Here is a 20,747-nt window from a genome sequence, read left to right as displayed (position 1 = left end):
GGCCGTTTAACATCTCTTTTTTCCTTGCTAGCTCAGCAGTTTAACCCACAGGGCAGGTCCGAAACCTTTAACACTAGAATGGCCGAACATTCCTCATACCTATAAAGGCCGCAGGCGGTCATTTTGACCGCTGCCGCTTACTGACATATACCTAGGATCCAGGATCTGGGAAACATGAGAATGTTAAATAATTTATTTTAAAACAACAGTTAACCAATAGGATGTATTGTATACAGATCAATCCATTGTTAAATATTAATAATTGTTCATATTCTCTCACTTCTAATAGGTAACAATGAAATATTTTGGCGGACTTGCTATTGAACGCCTTTGTGAAAAATTATGATAAAAATAACGGTCTCTATTTGTTTACAAGCCTATTTAGGCACTTGACAAGTAATTTATGCAAGTTATTACCTTACACGAACATTTTCCACAGACTACTTTTTTGCACAAAGAACATGTGTCAGAGGTTTTGTTCTGTTTACAATTGGAGTTCAGTTGACATTGTCGTCGCTTATGACTGGCACATTGAACCTGAATCTGAGGCTCAAGCTGAAGTGTAAGGAGTTCAATCAACCGGGATCTTGTCTTCACAAAATCAGATCTTAGTTCTTGTATTACTTCAAGAATATAATCATGTCAAGAGATTCTCTGTCCCGTAACTTCCTTGTAGACTATCCATGAATTTATTGCTGCTAGATCAAGTACGTTCTAAAATACATGTACAGGCCACCTTCGGCATCCAGCTCTAGTGGAGTATTTATGCGACATTTGATCAACTACATCCACACCATACTTAGTTCCGATATAAAATTCAGTAGTACTATGGAGCTTCTTGTTATCTTCACTCCCTTGAACGCTTGGGTGTAGAGTGCTTAACAGAAGCACATTCTTGTTCACTTTTCCGTGATGTACTGTGAGAGTAGTGTGATCTTCCAAACGACAGTCTCGTACAGATTCATACATAGTGCTTTGATTGACACCGGAATTTCCTTCCTCACTCGATTGATTGTTCCAACAATACTAGTTTTCTTCTCTTTCAGTCTCTCAGCCAACTTTACCGATGTAAAGAAGTTATCAGTGGTCCTTTCATGAGGTATGGGTCCATAAGTTTCATGACAACATTTTTAGGCAGTGACTCATTGGCGGGTCACATTTCGTCTTTCCCAAGATAAGGAAATCCATTGCACACATACTTAGAATCAACGTCTACCAGTAGCCAGAATTTTATGCCAAATTTATCTGGCTTGTTGGCCATGTACTGCGTGAACCTGCACCGAGCTTTGCTGGGGAAGAGTTGTTCATCAGCTGTGACATTTGCTCCTGGTTTATAGCACGCATAACAATTGTCAATAAATCTATTCCAAATAGCCGAAGTCAAAGCAAATTTATCTGTCTGCAAACGAGTGGATTTAGTTTTACGGAGATCAAAGCGCAAATACCTTAGAATTTCTTTGAACCTATTTCTTGCCATAGTGTTAGTGAAAACAGGGGGACCCCATAAAGAAGACCACATATGATCTACAGCTAGACTAGTAAGTCGTGGTTTCCCATTTTCACACCAGGCATATGCTGGGGCTGTACCTTAATTAAGGCCACGGCCGCTTCCTTCCAACTCCTAGGAGTTTCCTATCCCATCGTCGTCATAAGGCCTATCTGTGTCGGTGCAACGTAAAGCCCCTAGCAAAAAAAAAAAAAGACTAGTAAGTTTATAAGCTCCACGGGCGTATAACAAAGCAATAAAAGCATCTAATTCTTTCTAAGAAATAGACCAATTATTATCCGTTGTCTGTCTACAAGCTTCGGTCTCTGTGCACATCTTTATATGCTTCAACATGGATGCGTCAATGAATAAACGCCAGGCACTAACCTTGCTGTTAGTCTCTATGTTACGCTTAGCGTGAGAAGTAGGCCCTGCTGCCTCTTTCAGTACATTCTGAGCAGCCATCCTTCCAGGGGGGGTTCCCACTACTGTCGACAACAGTCCAAATAGCTGTTCCATCATTACCACATAATGCAAATGAAGAAGACTTTACCAGTTCATGACCTCTCCCACCTCGTCCCCTTCCACTTCGAACAGGATGCCTGCTGCTAAGAGATCGTCCTCTGCTGCAAGATTGATCACGGCTGGTTGAAGGAGTAACTGCGTCTATCGTAGGTGCGAAATCCACTGTGTGCATATTTTCATCAGCCGAATCACCATCACTATTCGACATATTATCACACTGTTGAGGTATAAAATCCTCATCGTCACTCATTGCGTCTATATCTGACAATGTATCTTCGTCACCTGATTCGTCTTCTCCTAGCTTTTCAAGTTCTGCTAATAATTCAACAGGAGTAAGTTTTTGCCGCCGAGCCATTATTACGCACTATACGACACAAGGGACAGGCACTAACTCGTCCAGTCGCAACCACTGCTAGAGGCATACTATTTAGTAACATCATACGCTCCTATAGCGCCACTTGTAAATATATCACAGGACGCAAGCAGTGAGCAGAATAGAGCTCTCTGTATCAAGGAGGTGAAGCGGTCAAAATCACCGCTTATGGCCTTCCTAGGTATAAGGGACAATATTGGTGTTCCCTTATTATCTACGGATGTAATTTTTGGCATGAATGTACATAACCCTAAAAGATTAAAAGTCACAAAAGAACAATCTTGTGCGTAAAAAATTACGAGCGTGGAAATACCTTGAAATTCGCTAACGGTCAAAATGACCGCTCTGGCCGTTCTAGTGTTAATATGTAACCTATAACTTAAAATATGTAAATCTGTTTCCAACTTTGTAAAACTACATATGTCTTTAAATGTAAATCGGGGGTAGAGAGTGCTTTACCCTCTCGAGCTCCCCTTCGTTTTTAAATTGAGGTGACTATGTTTTCGTAACTGATTTTCTACTCTTACCTAATGTGTTAGAATTTTTCTTATACGAGTCCCCTCTATAGTATGGGAATAGCCCCTGTGTATCGGCTTAGCGCCACTTAGGTTTTAACAAGCTTTCATGTAGGAGTGCAAGTACACGCCTCCATTCATCTTGATATTTTTTGGGCCATTTAATTAATCTGTTCCTTTTCCACGAAGGCCCAGTAGATTGGGTACTAGATACCCCCGTTTCTTGGTAGGTGTGCCTTGAGGGCAGTTGATAGTAATGTTGGTTGTTGCCTTTGATAGGCTCGGAAAATTGAGAGCGGGTTTGCTCTTTCACTTGTGGTAAATGTGCCTCAGAGAGGCTTGAGATTTAAAGGTGGGTGCAAACGCTCCATTGTATTGAGGGAATTTCTGCCCTTTGGTAATATGTTGGTTGTGAGCTGAGAGCTCAGGAATTGTAAAAATTAGGGCTTGTGGCCCAGATTGTTAAAGTCTATCTAAATCTCGGCTTTCTTGGTCTTATACCTGATTTGACTTGTTGTTATTTGTTAAAAATCCAAAATTCTTTTATGTGAAAATTGTTAAGTTTTGAAAATATAACCTTTATTGAAATTTTAATTCATCTTTTGGCCTTGTAGTTAGACCCATTCCAGCCCGCACTTTCTTTCACCTCTGCTGATCCACCAAAACACGGTAACATAAATATTCCTAACATCCACCACATTAAGCCTCTTCTCTCTAACCTGTCCAAATTTGCCACTTTCACATTCAATACTTGCTTTATCCTCATAAACATCTTTAGGGTTGCTCTCTTTCTGCATTTGGCCAAAATTTCCTGTTCTACAATGCCTCTTGCCCTCTTTATCACATATCTTCAGTATACACCACTCCTCCTCTCCCATTCTATATCAATAGTCCCCTAAGCCAGCCTTTCTAAAGCATTTTTTACCTTATCCATCCAATAATAACCAATACCGCTTCTTTTGATACTGGTAAGCCGACTGCAAAATTAGGCTCCCTTCATCTTTTCTCAATCTACACCAGTAACTAAGCACCCATTTTTAAAATGTCTATTTTGATAAACTCTTTACACATAACACTTGTGCCTGTGCTAGTGGTGCAAAACTCCATAACAATCTTGCTGAACTTACTCCCTATTTGTTCCAATATCACGCTCTCTTTCTCCACACCCCAAAGATCTGCCCTGTACAGCATTTAAATCTTTACTACTGCATTAAACACCATTCTTTGTAAACCATAATCTACACCGAAAATATATTTTCCAATATCCTTATTACTGAGAGCGCTGCTGACCCTTTCCATTTGACTCACCTAATTTGTTTTACCCAACTACCATTTCTACTTATCATCAGGCCCAGATACTCCAGTTTTTTTACCACCTCTATTTCCTCCCCATTTACTCATTTCTTCCTAGGTTTCCTTTTGTTACTTTTCCTACATACCATCACCTGCTGTTAATCTTTAATGACCATTTCTTTGCAAAACTACAAACCTCATTCAAACTCCTTTGCAGGCCCCAGCTGTCAACATCAATAATAATACATCATTGGCAAAAATCAACCCTGGTATTTCTTGTACCCAACTGGACAGGCCCATTTTCCCTCCGCGTGGCTACCTAAAAAGTCGTTAATAAAAAACAGAAAGAGAATTGGCGACAATTTACACCCCTATTTCAGACAAACTTTTGATTCAATCAATCCACTAATCACCCCATCCTCTACCCTAATGCTACAATGGACTTTTTCATATATGATCACTCTTCTCATCTTTTCTCCAACCTCTACCCACCCCAGTCTTTCAAACAAAACCTTCCTGCTCACTGTATCGAATGCCCCCTGAAAGTCTATAGCTGCTATAAACACTTGCTACCTTCTTTTCTCACGTATTTATCTATTATTTTTCTAACAATCATTAAGTTACTTGTCAACCTCCTACCTTTTCTAAAGCTACCCTGGAATATCGATAAAATAGAGTAATATTCCACCCACTTCCTCAGCCTGTCAGCTAAAATACCCATGTATACTTTGCTCAGAGTGTCCAGCAAGGTTATACCTCTATAGTTGTTGGGGTTGGCCCTCTGTCCTTTATTTTTATAAATAGGACATATTATTCCTTACTGCCATTCTTTCAGAAATTTTGCCCCTTCGAATATTTTGTTTAGAAATTTAACCACACCCTCCCTCATCTGACTTTTTTGGTACTTCCTTCTAATATACATTTGTTATCCCATTTTCTCTTCCCGCTATTCTGTTCTTTAATTTATTTATCACTTCCACAAACTCATCACCTGTTATTCCCTTATCCAACTCATGACTTCCAATCTCGAGGACTTCGAGGGCCCTGGGACCGCTACGGTAACTGCGAAGGCCCTCCAGGAACTCTGAAAAGTGATGGCAAAAGGGGCTCTGGTTAAGACCTAGCAGGTCGTTCTGCTACTTAGGTTCCAAAATGGGTAAAAAATAAATAAATAAATAAATAAATAAATAAATAAATAAATAAATAAATAAATAAATAAATGCAATGTAAATTTTAATCTTATACCAGTTGTATAGTACTATTTGAAGTAATTCCACATACTGTATATGAGTTGACTATGTTTGTGAGTACAGGAGATATTATAAGTAGAATTTTGTAAACAATATAAATTTATTAAGGATGAGCTGTATGTTAAATAGAAAAAATTGTTAGCATAAATTGTATAATATTGTATTCTAGGAAAATTATCTTCATCTCTTGTTAATTTAAAAATTTGTGCTTGACAATAATGTATTTTAGTGTACCATTTCCCACTGAGGTAGACACCTCATTTGCAAATAAAGAGATTTTGATTTTGATCTCTAACCCCCTTCCAGCCTCATATCCTCCTTCTGCCTTTCCCCACCCTTCCTTCACTCCTAATAGTTTCTGGATATACTTTACCCATGTTCCATACTCAAATTTTTACTTTCAAACTCTTCTTGCACTCCTCTTAATATTATTTATTCTTGCCCACACCTTTTCTCCTTCTTGCACTCCTCTTAATATTATTTATTCTTGCCCACACCTTTTCTCCTTCCCTGTGCTTACACTCCCTGTTTATCATTTCCATTTGCACCTTTTGCCATGCCTTTTTTTCTCCCCACAAACATTTTCTTAAATTCTTTCCTCAACCTGCAGAACTCCTCCCTTAACCCCCTCCCTTTGTATTTCCTGTACCCACCTAGATCTCTCATTACTAACTTCCTCTTCTCCTTACATTCTTTACTGTACCAACCCTCTCCCTCTTCTGTAATCATCCTCCTACATGCCTTTTCAACCACAACTCTCCTAATAGGATATTACAGTAGCTCTAAAGCACTATCAAAATTATTACACTCTAAAGCTGCATCGAGCCCTATCCTAATTATCTGAAATTCTGCATCTTCAAGGTAGTTATTTAACCCTAGACCGGGCGCGCCAATTTCTGTCACACTACTGGACTTTGTCAACCAGTTACGTTTTCAGTCGTTTACAGGCTTCCAATCGCATAAACATTTCATTTAACGGCATTTTATCTTTCGTCCCAGTGTTGTTCTCCAAATCAAAAACTTGTATTAGTGACTAATATGAATGTACTCAAAATGGATAATTATGTACACGTGAACTAATTCTGATAGGGACATGAATACTGCGCCTATTTAATATGAGTTAAGCAGAAGATACATAATTAAATTAAATTAATTGTAATAATTTAATATTTGCACAAATATACAATTAAATTAACAGATATAATAGCAAAAAATGACGGATGGTAAATAACCTTTGTTGCCATGTCCAAAAATTCTTTCACACCTTATCCCCGTGCAATGCCATAATTTCACTACGGTTCGCAAATTTAGAATCACGCTCACGGCTGTATTTCACTTCCTCCCACTTCTTAGAAATGTACAAATTAGTCCAGTATTATAGTTCATCGACCATCTCAGCGTTTATCAACTGCATAAAACAGTCAATTTCTGTTGTTACCTTCCTCACCTCCCTTTCTGGTCTGGCAGTATTCCTTGCTTTAACCCTCGAAGTAAGTTTTGAAAAGTCCGTCGTGGACCATATTGTTCCTCCATCTCTCCCGAAGATAAATTCTCTTTAGTTACCGTCTTCATAGATCTCACGTTCCGAATCAGTCTCCTGCTCCGTAGCACTGTTATGATCCTGATCCGATACATTTATAATTTCCTCCTCTCCATCCAAAAATCCGAGGCAGAGTCCTCTGTTTCATTGGACAACCGGCTTAAAATGTCAGATATGTCTTCATCATTGACAAAACAAGACCTAAAGTAGAAATATACTACGTGTAATTACGCCTGACTTTGCCTAATTACCTGAAAAGTACAGAGGAAAGAAAATATTTTAAAGAAATAAATTTTACTTACATGACCAGGCGTGCGGTTGACTTTGTCAACCAGCTTCGGGTTCCAAGAGCTCGCTCGAAATAATTACACATGTATCACTTCCACTGTTGTCAAAACTCGACTGAACAGAAGGGCAAGAGTGAGAGCAAAGGTATTAGACACGAGGTGATGAAAGACTGACACTTCTAGGAATTACGGCGTAAAATAACGCGCTGGTTGACAAAAACAACCAGCGCGCCCGGTCTAGGGTTAACTCTGATTTGCCCATCTCTGTCCATATATACTTAGGAACTGTTTGACCTTTCTCCTTCCCCCTCTTCCTAATCCCATGTCCTCTACCTTCCCTCTCCTATTCACAATTACAGGTACTGGGGAATGGTGTGATTTCACCCTATCAACAACCTCAATCTTGCTTATTCTATCTAACATATTTTCTGAACTCATTACCATATCTATAAAACTGCATCCATCCTTTGTAATATGTTATTTTTCCTTCTCTATCTCCCTTCCACCAGCCATTCAGAATGTGCAAGCTGCCCAGCTCACATAGTTCTAGCAACTTCTGCCAGTAGCCGTTTCTCCTCTTATTTTCACTCCTTCTCCACCTCCCATCGCCTCTTTGTTACACACAGGGCTGGAGCTTCCTATTCTCATATTCCAATCCCCTGAAAAAATTAATCCATCCTCTTCGTACTTCTTGCCAATCATATTTACTTCCTCCATCAAACCTTCAAAAAAATATACATTCACGTACATCTAACCCTTGGATGATTGTATATAAAAGCCAAACACACCTTCTTTGTCTCTCCTCCCTCCATCATAAACCTAATTCACATCACCTCTTCCATCTCAATATTTATTTCTACAATTAGATCACTTATGTCTTCCTTTACTAATAATGATATACCCCCTGGATTCCTACCCCTCCTCCCCTGTTTCTTTCTTGTAGTATTCCTTACCACGAATCCCTTCCGTGTTAATTTTTTTTCCTTCTTCGAGCCATGTCTTGAGGAGGGCTACTATATCGAAACTCTCCACCATCTTACTTACTTCTTCATTGCCCAAATTACTTACTACCCCTTCAATATTTACAAAGCCTATTTTTTACCCTCATTATTTGCTGCCCTCTATTGTTCCCTCTTTTCTTCCCTTATTTTTATTTCCATCAACTGTATTGGTCATTTTTCTTCTAGTTCTCCTCATTCCTCCTCTTTTCTCACTGCTCTCTTCCTTTCTGGATGTCTTAATATACTCTTTTACCCCCTCTCCTCCTGATCTTTGCTTTTCTTCCCCCACATTATCCTTTAGACTTGAACTTCTATCCCTGCTCATTACCTATCTTCCCCCTCCACCACAGCTCTTCCCGGTGTAGCTCTGCACCCCTCCTCTCACTGCTCATTGATCAGCCACTTCCTCGTCCTCCTGGTCTTCTATACTGTTTCTTCTTACACTGCACTGGACTTTACTCCCCTCATCACCTTCAGTCTTTGCCCCGTTATCACGAGCTGGTCCCTTCTGTTCTTTCCTTTCACCTTCCACTGCTGCTTGTATTTCATTCTGTTGATAGTTCTTGTCCGTTTCTTGCAATTTATCTACCAACCACTCTCTTATCTTAACCATTTACCATTTCCAACCACCAGCTGTTGCTCTCTAATATACACTCTCAGTTGTTGTTGCCTCGCTCTCCCCATATGTCTTCTTAGTACTTTAAAGCCTCTACCAGTTTCATTGTCTAATATCCTGTTTCATCCAGACCTTCTCTTCTTTTTAGTTCCCTGCATTCCTTGAAAAAATATCTGCCATCATGGTAAATATTAACATAAGTTTAACTGGCCTACCACCTTTTCTTTTCACTTTTCCCACTCTCTGAACCTCATCGATATCTACCTCACTAAAATTTATCTTCATTTTGATTTGTAACATCTCAACCACCTTATATACTAGTGTCACTTTATCTTCTTTCACAACTTTTTCTACGCTATATATAAATATTCTCCTTCCTTCATTCCTGGATTTCATATGCTACTTCTCTCTTCAGTTTAGCCATCTCCCCCTCCAACAACTGCACTTTCTTTCACATTTTGTCCATCTCCTCCTCGTTGCCCTTTATTTGTTCTTTAATCCCTTGCCCTTCCTTCATAATGCACTGACTTAAGTCCTTTAACTCCTTGGATTGATCCCTTTCCTTTATTTGGTCTGTTTGATGCACCTCCCTTACCACATCTTTTATCAACTCAATTTCTTCCCACCCAAGGGTGCCCGCTGGACCAGGCCCTGGGTTAACCTCCACAACCCCTATTATAAGCAGTGCTACCATCACCACCGCCATCAGCAGCCCTGGCATTTTTCTATTGTTTCTCTCTTTATCTTTTTACACATTTCCATCTTTTCCTTCCTCCTGCACTGCCAACTGCCTATCTCACTCGATATAGCCCCAGTGTAATCCCCATCCTTCTGCACTCACTCAGCACATCCGCTCACAGTGCTTACTCAATCAAGACTCTAAAGCAGATATTGTAGATTCAGAGAATCAAATGGACTGCATCATTATTGACTCTTCCAAGGCTTCTGATAGGGCAGATCATGGCAGATTACTGATGGAAATAAGGGTTATTGGACTAAACAAAAGAATCATTGAATGAGTGCTTAATTTTCTAAAAAAAACAGATATCGGACAATAAAATTAGGTTAGCATTATGTGAATCTGTAGTGATTCAGATGGGGGTTCTGCAAGGCAGTGGTATTGGAATATAATGATGTGAGTAAAAAAACTGGAATCACATATAAGGTATTTTGCAGATAATGTTATAAAGTAGGAGAATAATAAATAAGTCATAAAACTGTGAGCAACTGTAAAAATACCTTGACAATGTTGTGAAATGGACAAGAGAATATGGTAGTAATGGTGGTAATTGTTAGTTTCACCAAGTGGAAGTGGTGGTGATTATTGTTTTTAATAGAAAGTTCAATTAGGTAGCAATCCTCTATTAACACTGGTCAGAGGGGAAAAAAAGGAAGGTTTCCAACACTTTGAAAAATGACGGTACGGGCCAATAATATTGCAGTTCAAGACCCGATGTAGTTTTGACAGAAATTATTGTAGACAACCTCCTATTTTTCAGCATTTAAGTACACTTTTATACTCCGTCCCGCGTAGTAGGGAAAATAATAGTAATCCAACAGTGGTAAAAATTCATATAACCACATTTCAGCTGAGAATTGTAGTGTAGATACAGTATATTTAGATAGTACCATATCTTGCCTGCTATATTTGTGTGTATCTTTCATGTGTATCTATTAAAGCATAGTACTAATAATAACCTGTCTAAGCATTTAACTTTGTTGGTGATCTTTGGGTACAATAGCTCTTACAAATTTCAAACTTGCAATTTTCATTTCTATTTGTGCTTAGTTGTGATATATGGTACCGGTATACATGGGTGCCCATATGACAGTTTGTAGGGGGGGGGGCTTGACCTGAAGGTATGTATTATTTTTAATATTTTGGAAGATGAATGGTGACTTGTATTCCACGGTAGAATAACACCCACGGTATTCCCTGTCTGTTGGTGAGGGGCGGTACTACCACTTCAACATAATACTGATTTCTAAATAATTTTCTTGAAAGGAAAACACCTGACTATATCAGATTTTTTCCTTTCCCTGAGATATAGGGGGGAGGGGGTCGCGGGCCCCCCTTGCCCATGGGTATGGGCGCCCTTGTCGGTATTGTAATTAGGATACATCTGAACGTAATTTAAAATTATTGTAGTGTATTGTACAGTAGTATACGAGTAATATCTTATTAGAATTTAGCGTGCTTATTTATTATTGTAAAATATTTGTGTAGTACTGGTATAGGCCTAGTAGAGGTATCCGTAGAAACTCTCTTGCTAAAGTTCTATTTTTTTATTTAGGATAGGCTTAATTGCAGTTTAGAATTGTGTAATTCTTGTGTATTCCTTTCAATATTTAGTAGTTAACAGCAGTTTTTATCCTGTTAGGGTGTTGTAGGATAAAAATAGAGTTTGACTAAGTAGTATTGTAGTGTAGTCATATATTAATTACCTTACTGTTGTGTGATCTTTGAGTACTATCCCAGAAAATATATCCCTTGGTTCATTTTTTGCACATATTTTATTTTGTCTTTTCTTTTCATTTCATTTTTTCCATAAAGAATGGCTAAGGAGTGCAAGTGTAAGAACTGTGAGTGTGGCGAGGCGTTGAGGGGTATGAGGGAGGAGTTGGAGAGTTTGAGGGAGATAATTAGGATTCTCACAAATGATAGGAAGGAAGATAGGCCTCCCTCAAACAATGTACAGGTTACAGTAGGTGTACAAGAGGGAGAGGAAGGAAAGAGGGGAGTTGTAGAAGACAGGTGGTCTAATGTCCTAAGGGGAAGGAAATTGCAGGCTGAGGAACAGGGAACTGTTGCTGAGATGTGTCAAAGTAGGAGAAAGAGAAGAGGTAGGAATGCGAAATGTAGAGTAGAGGATAAGAAAAGACATGTGGAACAGGGCCATGGAAAGGAGAAAAGGTAAGAGGAAGTAGCTTCTGCAGCCATCAGAAAAGATAGGGCTGACCAGGAGAGGAGGGGATCAAATGAGGTGGGTAGGGTTGAGGCTCTGGTCATGGGGGATTCCATCATTAGACATGTGGGGAAAGTGTGTGGAGGAAAGCGAACCAGGATAGAGTGTTATCCAGGAATTAGGTTGAGGCAGATGTTGAGGAAAGTAGAAGAGAGGGAGGAGGGGAAGGAGAAGGTGGTAGTGTTTCACGTTGGTACCAACAAGCTGATATAAGTACCAACATAGTTGGAGATGTGTGGGATCTGATAAATGCAGCACGGGTGAAGTTTAAGAAAGTGGAGATTGTTATTAGTGGAATACTGTGTAGGAGGGATACTGACTGGAGGGTGATTGGGGATTTAAATGAGACTATGGAGTGGGTATGTGGGAAACTGGGAGTGAAATTTCTAGATCCTAATGGATGGGTAGGAGATAGGGATCTGCGCTCGGATGGCCTTCATTTAAACCGCAGTGGTATGTATAAGTTAGGAAATTTGTTTGGAAGGGTAATAGGGAGGTACATTCAGGGAAACGGGATGGCCTAGGGAGCGGTGATAAGGGAACAGGGAACTGGAAATCAAGTAGGGATGACATAAAATTGTTAGTGTTGAACTGTAGAAGTATTGTAAAGAAAGGAATAGAATTAAGTAATTTAATAGATATATATTTACCAGATATTGTAATAGGAGTTGAATCGTGGCTGAGAAATGATATAATGGATGCAGAAATTTGCTCACAGAACTGGAGAGTGTATCATAGAGATAGGATAGGAACGGTGAGAGGGGGAGTATTCATTCTGGTGAAAGAAGAATTTGTAAGCTACGAAAAAGTTAAAGATGAGAAACATGAAATTCTAGGTGTAAGGCTCATTTCTAAAGATAATAGACAACTTGATGTCTTTGGAGTGTACAGACTGGGAAAGGGTAGCACTGACATGGATGCAGAATTATTTGATAAGATAATCATCCATGTGGGAAACGACATGGAAAGGAATGTGATTGTAGCGGGAGATCTGAATTTACCAAATGTCAATTGGGAAGAAAATACGAATGACAGGATGCATGACCAACAAATGGCAAATGAGCTAATATGGGAAGAACAGCTGAATCAGAAAGTGATGGAACAAACTAGAGGGAAAAATATCCTGTATGTGATGCTAGTAAAACCAGATGAGCTCTATAGAGAAACCGAAGTAATAGATGGCATTAGTGATCATTAAAGCCCGGATTTTTATGCAGTAACAGGTTAGATTGCAATCTGGTTAGTAGGAAGTGTCGGCCACCCGCTCTTCCATAATGTAGCAAGAGTAACATAAATTATAGGGGGTTCTGATGGGCTGTACCCCTAATATTTATGCAAACCTCATAGCATAATTATTGTGAAGATAGACTATACTTGCTACTCGCTCCAGGATGTTTGCATTCTAACCTATTAATGCATGAAAATCCTGCTCTAGTGATCATGAAGCTGTTTTTGTCGTAGTTAAAAATAAATGTGATAGAAAGGAACATCTTAAAAGTAGGACTATTAGGCAGTACCATACGACTGATAAAGCAGGCATGAGGCAGTTTCTAAAAAGTAACAATGATCGGTGGAAAACGGTAAATAAAAATGTAAACAGACTCTGGGATGGGTTTAAATCAATTGTTGAGGAATGTGAAAACAGGTTTGTACCTTTAAGGTGGTAAGGAATGGTAAAGACCCACCTTATTATAATAGAGAAATAAAGAGACTAAGAAGGAGGTGCAGACTGGAAAGAAATAGAGTTAGAAATGGCTGAGGAAGTAAGGAGAAATTGAAGGAAATTACTAGGAAATTGAATCTAGCTAAGAAGGCAGCTAAGGATTACATAATTGGCAGTCATACAAATTTTAGAGAAAAATGGAAGGGTATGTATAAGTATTTTAAGGCAGAAACAGGTTCCAAGAAGGACATTCCAGGAATCATTAATGAACAAGGGGAGTGTGTATGTGAGGATCTTCAAAAGGCAGAAGTATTCAGTCAGCAGTATGTAAAGATTGTTGGTTACAAGGATAATGTCCAGATAGAGGAGGAGATTAATGCTAAAGAAGTATTAAAATTTACAAGAGATACAAAAGTTGAAAACTAGAAAAGCAGCTGGAATTGATAAGATTTCTACGGATGTTCTAAAGACAATGTGTTGGGATATAGTACCATATCTGAAGTGCTTATTAGATTATTGTTTGGTTGAAGGAGCTATACCAGATTAATGGAGAGTTACTATAGTAGCCCCTGTGTATAAAGTAACGGGTGAAAGACATAAAGCTGAAAATTACAGGCAAGTCAGTTTGACGTGCATTGTATGTAAGCTTTGGGAAGGCATTCTTTCTGATTATATTAGACATGTTTGCAAAATTAGTAACTGGTTCGATAGAAGGCAGTTCGGTTTTAGGAAAGGTTATTCCACTGAAGATCAACTTGTAGGATTCCAGCAAGATATAGCAGATATATTGGATTCAGGGGGTCAAATGGACTGTATCGCGAGTGACCTGTCTAAAGCATTTGATAGGGTGGATCATGGGAGATTACTGGCAAAAATGAGTGCAATTGGACTAGACAAAAGAGTGACTGAATGGGTTGCTATATTTCTAGAAAATAGATCTCAGAGAATTAGAGTGGGCAAAGCTTTATCTGACCCTGTAATAATTAAGAGGGGAATACCTCAAGGCAGTATAATTGGACCTTTATATTTTCTTATATACATAAATGATATGAGTAAAAAAGTGGAATCAGAGGTAAGGCTTTTTGCAGATGATGTTATTCTGTATAGAGTAATAAATAAGTTAAAAGATTGTGAGCAACTGTAACGTGACCTCGATAATGTTGTGAGATGGACAGCTGGCAATGGTATGTTGATAAACAGGGTTAAAAATCAGGTTGTGAGTTTTACAAATAGGAAAAGACCTCTCAGTTTTAATTACTGCGTTGATGGGGTGAAATTTTATTGTGCGGATCATTGTAAGTATCTAGGTGTCAATATAAGGAAAGATCTTCATTGGGGTAATCACATAAATGGGATTGTAAATAAAGGGTACAGATCTCTGCTAATGGTTATGAGGGTGTTTAGGGGTTGTAGTAAGGATGTAAAGGAGAGGGCATATATATCTCTGGTAAGACCTCAACTAGAGTATGGTTCCAGTGTATGGGACCCTCACCAGGATTACCTGATTCAGGAACTGAAAGAAATCCAAAGAAAAGCAGCTCGATTTGTTCTGGGTGATTTCCGACAAAAGAGTAGCGTTACAAAAATGTTGCAAAGTTTGGGCTGGGAAGAATTGGGAGAAAGAAGACGATCTGCTCGTCTAAGTGGTATGTGATTGGAATAATAACAATAAGTTAACTTATTGTTGTTATTCCAATCAAATATCAAAATACGGATCAAAAATGGTATTTATCACATGTAATAATAACTGGTATGTTCCGAGCTTTCAGCAGAGAGATGGTGTGGAATGACATTAGTAGACGAATAAGTTTGAGTGGTGTTCATAAAAGTAGGAAAGATCACAATATGAAGATAAATTTGGAATTCAAGGGGACAAACTGTGGCAAATATTCATTTATAGGAAGGGGAGTTAGGAATTGGAATATCTTACCAAGGGAGATGTTCTATAAATTTCCATTATTTGAAATCATTTAAGAAAAGGCTAGGAAAACAACAGATAGGGAATCTTCCACCTGGGCGACTACCCTAAATGCAGATCAGGGTGGGTGGGTGGGGGGGGGGGGGGTCGGTCGGTCGTAATATGAAGATAAAATTGGAATTCAAGAGGATTCAAGGCAGATCCTTGATAAATTTCTAATTTCTTTGAAATCACTTGAGAAAAAACTAGGTAAACAACTGATAGAGATGGATTCTGTCACCTGGGCAACAGCCTTAATGCAGATAAGAAGATTTGCATCAGATATTTACTTTTCCTATGAATTTAGTTTTCTGAACTGGCTAAGTTTTCCACTTTCCTCTCTACTCATTGCCCATATTATTTCTCTAATATTCAAACTATCTTGCTACTACTGACTGAAATTATACCCTGCAGGTTGGAACATAAATAAAATATAATGAGCGTACCTATAAGTAACCCACTTGAATTTTGGGCAATAAGGTATGTACCCACCTCTCTAAAGAACCACTGAAACAGGGAAATGTCTTTTGGTCCCAGTTTCAATGATGGTAAAATGCTGTCATTCACCTCCTCTTGGTAGAGAGGGGGCAACGTTTGTGTATTATATATATTATGTACAGGTGGCTAACGAATGCAGGGACTGAGTATCTTCTGGTATAAGGAGACCATCTTCTACCAAATGCCAACAGTCTCGTAGGAGGGTGGATGAGTGGGTAGAAGGAAGGGCACTCTCTTGCCCTTGGAGTGAGAAACTGCTCCTCAAGACAGAAGAGCCACTAGATGGCTAATGGTATAAGATGGGGAAGGGAATGGGAAAACAAGCATTGGCTGGTTGAGAACCTTGGGGTATGCACCCATGTTGAGTAAGTGTACCTGCTAAAACTCAAGAAGTATTTGGCTGACGGACCACCTGCTATATATTATAACCAGCAAATCTTATTCTAATAGAAGGGGTAAGGGTGAGTACCTGGAGCCTTAAACCTGGGAATACTCAGCTAAGGTATGGCAACCCTGACAGACAAGTCTCTGGCACTCCAGGTTGGTGGTTGCACATAGGTTTAACAGCTAAATTCTATTAAAAAAAAAAAAAAAAAAAGTTATGAATATCTCACATTTGCCTCGGATGAATAAGAATGGATATCAAAATGTGACGACCCTGCAATGGAAATCGGCTTTGCGAATAGGAACTTGGAATGTAAGAACCCTGTATAAACCCGGATCTTTCAAAATCCTCAGTCAACAGTTGGAGATGTGTAGAGTGGGAATTGCTGCAATTCAAGAGACTAGATTATTAGGTAATGGTATACAGGACATGGAGAAATATACACTTGTTAAGAGTGGTAAAGAAACTGGACCCCACAAATTTGGTACTGCATTTTTTATCCAAAAAACACTAGTATCGACAGTGCTGTCCCTTGAACATGTGAAGGAGAGACTTGCTATTTGAGGGTACATTCTAAATGGTTTAACATATCACTGGTGAACTGCCATGCCCCCACAAATGACAAGGATGATAATGTTAAAGACTCCTTTCATGAGAATTTGTTAGAACTGCAGAATAAATTACCCAAACATGATGTCAAAATGATTTTGGGTGATTTCAATGCAAAAGTTGGAAAGGAAGAAATTTTTGTGACAACAATAGGAAGGGAAAGTCTGCATGACGAAAGCAATGATCATGCCATTAGACTAATCAGTTTTGCTACATCCACAAACATGAATGTGTGGAGTACCATGTTCCCACATAAACAAATACATAAGGAAACATAGTATTCATGTGATGGTAAGACTGCCAATCAGATAGATCATGTACTAATTGATAACAGGCATAGAAGCTCCATAACTGATATCAGAGCATACACAGGAGCTGAGATAGGATCTGATCACAATATGATAATTGCTTCTGTTAAGATTAAATTGAAAACCTCTTGTAAGTCACAGACGCAAAGATGCAAAGCTGACACTGAGAAAATGAAGCAGGAGGATGAAAGATTAAAGTATAATGAGGAAATTACAAACAGATCTGATATTCTTGGAGTGGATCCTATAGAAGACATTGATGAAAAAAATGACTAAGTTTGTGAACAAATGTGGAATAATGCAAAAGAAATCATGACAACAGTAGCAATGAAAGTGATACTAAAAGGTGTTAGTAAGGAAAAGAAATGGTTTGATGAGGCATGTCAAGATGTAGTTAATGAAGTGGCAGTATGGCATAATAAGTGGCTGCAATCTAATAAGAATGTAGATGTTGAGGAACTATACAGAGAAAAACAGAACAAATGTAGTAAATTAATTTGTAGAAAGAAAAAAGTCTCTCTGAGACAACAAATAGAATCAATCCAAGATGACTACAGAAACATGAACATCCGCAAGATGTATGGAACTGTCAATACAATTAAAAAAGGATTTTAACCAAGATCGAGTTTTATGAGAGATAAGCCTGGAAATTTAATTGCTGATCAGGACAAATTATTAAATTACTGTAAGAAATACTTCAATTCCTTGCTGAATTGTGCTGATCCAGGAACCTGTTTTTGGTAAAGCATCTAGTTCCCCATCAGAAGAACAAATACCAGAGCCATCATATCAAGAGGTATTACGAAGTATTATATGTTTAGAAAACAATAAAGCTTCAGGTAGTGACAACATTCCTGCTGAGCTTATTAAACATGGTGGAGAAAGATTACATAAATACATATATAAGATCATTCTAAGGATATGGCACAATGAAGTAATTCCAAAAGAATGCCAGGAATCACTTATTGTCCCAATTCATAAAGGAGGGGATAAGGAAGAATTTCAAAATTATCTTGGTATATCTCTTGAAAACACAGCCTACAAAATTCTGTCTTTCATTCTTTTACAGCGTTTTAAACCATTTGCTGAAAATGTTATTGGGGACTATCAAAACAGTTTTTGTAGTATCAGATCCACTACAGACAACATATTTGCAATTAAGACTATTAATGATAAGGTGTGGGAACACAAGGAGTCAGTTCATTATCTCTTCATAGATATCTTCAAGGCATATGACTCAATCATAGAAAAGGGCTGTGGAACATCATGATGGAGTTTGGCTTTCTCATAAAATTAATTAACATGTGCAAACTGTGTATGGGTGGTAATGTCAGCTGTGTTTTGCTCAAGGGCAGAAAATCAAGTTCCTTCCAGAATAAAACTGGACTGAGACAAGGGGGTGCACTATCTCCTCTTCTATTCAACATTGCACTGAAGAAGATTATCAGGAAATTAGCTCTTGTACCTGCTGGCATCATATTGGGGAGACAACATAAAGTCCTTGCATATGATATTGTTCTTATTGGCCGCAATGAATTAGAAATTAGGCAGTTATTTGTGGAACTAGAGGAAATGGCAGCAAACATTGGCTTGCGGGTAAATGATGAAAAGACTCATTACATGATTGTACAGAGACCAAATCATGAGGAGGTTGACAGATTGCTTTTTTTTTTTTAAGATTGGGAAATATGTATTTAAAAGAGTAGAGGAGTTTAAATTCCTTGGTGTATTAATCGATGAGCAAAATGGAAGGCAACAGGAACACCAAGCTAGAATTAAGAATGCAAATAAGGCATTTTACTCTATAATATGAGCCTTATATTAGGTGTTAAGTTTTTAACATGGAATGGAAAATGATAATCTACAATACAATCATTCTACCAGTAGTTCTTTTTGGTTCCGAGACATGGAGAAAGAGCAGCGGCAGTTGCAAATCTTTGAGAATGAAGTTTATGGAAAAATATTTGGCCCATGGTTTGATCCTATCTCTTAAAGCTGGCAGAAAAGATCTAATTATGAGATTTACACCCTTTCTCAACAACAAATTATAATGGGTGTGATAGAATACAACAGATTATGCTGGATTGGACATGTACTGAGTATGCAGGATAACAGAGCACCAATAGATCTATACAAGGGATCTTTTAATGGGAAAAGACCTTCAGGAAGACCCCAAAGCATCTGGAAGAAGGAGATCAACAAGGTATACCGGACCCTCCAAATTGATAACTTGGAAGAGCAGGCTCAAGATCAAAAAGGATGGAAGAGGATTATGAGATTGGCATGGGAACTTCATGTCCCTCAGAAGCCTACAGAGTGGGTGAGTGTGTGAAGGTATGTACCCTACAGAATCCAAATTGCTTTAACCCTAGACAGACAATGCTCAGCCCGCTCTGCGGCATAGGTGAATGCTCATAAATTGTACAACTTACAATTTTCTCTATATATTTAACATTTATTTACAACATACAGGGAGTATATTTCAAGACTTCATCACAGAGTACCAAGGCACAGGAGTGCAGAGAAGCGGTGAGAGTGAGCGTAGTGTCTGCAATATCATCATCATCATCATCATCATCATCATCATCATCATCATCATCATCATCATCATCATCATCATCATCATCATTTCCCTTTATCCAGCTGTAGCCGGGTAGGGGCAAATATGGTTCCTCTCCACTTTCTTTGGTCTTTCCACCACTCCTCCTCCAACACTGTGTCCCAGTCCAGGTTTCTTTCTATAATGCTGCGTTGGATGGTATCCTTCCATCTCAATCGTGGTCGTCCATGGCCTCTCCTTCCTTGGATTTGCATTTCCATCACCTTTCTTGGCATTCTTTCATTGCTCATTCGCTTTATGTGCCCAAACCATCTTAGTCGGCTCTTCTCTATTCTATCATTCATTTTTTCCACTCCAATTTCTTCCCGGATTTTCTCATTCCTTATTTTGTCTCTTCTACTCTTCTGTATCCTCAAGAACTTCATTTCGGCTGCCTGTATTCGACTCTCATCCTTCTTGTTAATAAACTTAACCATGATAGGTTAATATTGTGTTTGGTCCGTATTGACTGGTCTGAATGTACAATATAACTATTTATAATAGTTTATTTAAATCCGCCTTGATCAATACACTCATTAAATGAAAGAAACATTATTTATTAAACCATACATGTTTTGGGAAATCTCAACCATTCCCTTCATCAGTGGTTAGATCAAAGAATAACATAATATGACACAATCTTTTGTTTTACAATTTGAAGGAGTATTGTGTCCCAATACATCATGTCAAAGAGTAAACAGAACTTATGAAATATTATAAAAATGATCAATACATACAATTTTGGTTGAACTGAATGAGAAACACTATACAAATTTATGATCTTCAAGTTTTTCTTCTTTTCTTCTTCTTTTTGTTCCTTAAATGATTATATGCTAGCCTAAACAGTGGGTTATCTTCTGTACTTTTCTCATTTAA

Source organism: Anabrus simplex, chromosome 4, assembly GCF_040414725.1.
Source record: "Anabrus simplex isolate iqAnaSimp1 chromosome 4, ASM4041472v1, whole genome shotgun sequence".
Lineage (NCBI taxonomy): Eukaryota > Metazoa > Arthropoda > Insecta > Orthoptera > Tettigoniidae > Anabrus > Anabrus simplex.
Note: the sequence above shows the minus strand (reverse complement) of the source record.